Genomic DNA, 2,484 nt, shown 5'->3' on the forward strand with positions numbered 1-2,484 from the left:
CTAAATTGCTGTGTCGTGAATTTGTATTGTTTGTGAAACCGAAAAGCTGAATTATGCTTTTCACCATCAGATCGTTACTCACGCGATGATAAAAAGTGAAAATATTATTTTGGCAAAGTGCCCTCAATTGTTTCCTCACTCGGCGCAAGGCCACCACGTGCCACAGAATAGTCGTCCAGAGTCTGCATCGATGACTGGGCATATGCGGAACACACTCTGTATGTTCGAACGAAATAAAATAAATGAAAATGAAATTGGAAGATGCACTCTGGCCATCATCGTATGATTGCGGTTCGGATCATGCCATGCCGAGCAGGAGAAAGGAACCGCGCGAAGAAAGCAATAATTTTCAAGCTCAAGTTCAACTCTATACTGTAGAAGTTGGCACGGATCCCATTTTTGGGGATTGGTACTCCAGTTGTTTGCCCCCAAGCGTTGCGCAGCGGCAACGCCAACGAGAGTGAATTATGACGGAGCCGGCGTGTCTCGATTATTTTTCACCACCAGCTGGTCTCCGTTCCTCTCCCGGAATCCGGTGTTTGTATTTGCTAGATCGGTTCAAGTAGCTTCATCGATGCAGGAACTGTGAAAAGGGTAAAAACGTTTTGCAGCAGTCTGTCTATAAATGTGGTGGCTTTGCCAAAAATTAATCGATAAACAATCTCCCAATGAATTGCATTTCCTAGCAATGAAATCTTCTACAGATGTTTACTTTGGTTCTATATTTATAGCTTTTCTCTTGCATTATTCTATATTTTTAAGGGCTATAAGATTGCGCCAAATCATTGTTACCAATGTTTTATAAAAGTTGAAACTAAATTTTCTATTTAACTTCTACAACAAAAGCCAAATAATAAAATTTTGAAAGAAATAACTTCGATTCGATTATAAGTTCAGAACTATTGTTAGGTATGGTTCTTGATATCTGGAATCATGGGAATTGAATTTCTAAGCTATGGAGGCAGTACAGAAAGCGATATTTTATGATCCGCAAAAAATATTTAGATTGATTTCTTACATGAACATTTGTCTTGTTCAGCTAATAACATAGAAATTGGAGGAGATTTGTGACTTATTCGCAAGTAGACGTCGATAGCGAATAGATTATAAGTTTGGGGGCCTCACTTTATTGGGGTCATGGGTCGTTTAATGTTCAATCACTATTCTCTATCCTTTTTTTATTACAATCAAGGTACAACATCATGTTACGAAACACAAGGATTATGTATTGATTGAATTGCTACAAAAAAAACTAAATGATTTTCATAGTGCTGAATACAAATTACATATGGAAACAAAATCCAATAACAATATTTGCACAGCATTGCACTTTGCAGTCGCAATAAGAAAATCCTCTCATCATCACCGACTTTGTTTACGAGCAAAGGTTCTATCGTGTGTACAGGAAGGCAGAGCAAAGTTTGCTATTCAATTTTCCGGAATAAATCTTCTCAATCCGTTCTTAGGTCACACTTGGAGAAAACTCCATCTAGCTGAAAATGGAAAAGACACCAAGAGGTGCAATGCTTCTATCGCCGACTATCGAGGCAGTTCGGTATCAGCATTCGGCATCCAATTTGCATCTTCGACCCCCTGGATAATGTAAGTGCGCCACACGAAATGAGCATTCAAGTTTGCAATTGGATTTTTCAAAGCCTGTGAAGTGAATAATATTGAATCTACATTTCGTGTCATGTTGATGTTGTTTGATCTTTTTCATGACATCTCGGGTTACATGAGACAAAGAAATATTAAAATATTAACTGAACTTCATTTGTAATTTGATAAACTGATACGGTTAATCAAGGCGACATTGGATCGTTAGATGTGCGTAGTTCAAGTTATCGAAGCATTCTTGAGACAAGAAGCAAGACAAAACAACAAGACAAGAAGAAGCAAAAAGGAAGAAGGAAGAAGTAAAGGGGAAAATCAAGTATGAAGTAGTAAGAAGAAGAAAAACGCAGAATAATCCACCTAGCGGAGATGGTGCCTTTCTCGTGGATTTTAAAATGTAACAAGAAAAGCACATAAGAGAGGGCAGAATTACACTTCAGGGAGATTCAAAAGTACACTTCAAAGAGATTGTCATAAGACGAGTTTGTACCATCCCATTTAATTCCACCACTTGATTGTACCTTGACAGATACGTATTTCGACCTCAACAGTAATCTCATCTTTAGTGTCCCGTACTTGACTCGACTTACGAGAGACTGAAGATGACCTTACTGTTGAGGTCGAAATACGTATCTGTTAAGGTACAATCAAGTGGTAGAATTAAATGGGATGGTACGAATACATCTTATGACAAGTAAAGACATTCTAAGAAGCACTAAGAAGCTCAAAATAATTTTCTTAACAAGATAGATGCAGTTATTTCCATCATTTCACATTTATTAAAAAAACCAAACAAACCATTAGACCGAAAGGGTCATTTGGCCGAAAGTGTCATTTAACCGAAAGGGTCATTAGGCCGAAAGGGTCAGT

Source organism: Armigeres subalbatus, chromosome 2, assembly GCF_024139115.2.
Source record: "Armigeres subalbatus isolate Guangzhou_Male chromosome 2, GZ_Asu_2, whole genome shotgun sequence".
In the NCBI taxonomy this organism is placed as follows: Eukaryota; Metazoa; Arthropoda; class Insecta; order Diptera; family Culicidae; genus Armigeres; species Armigeres subalbatus.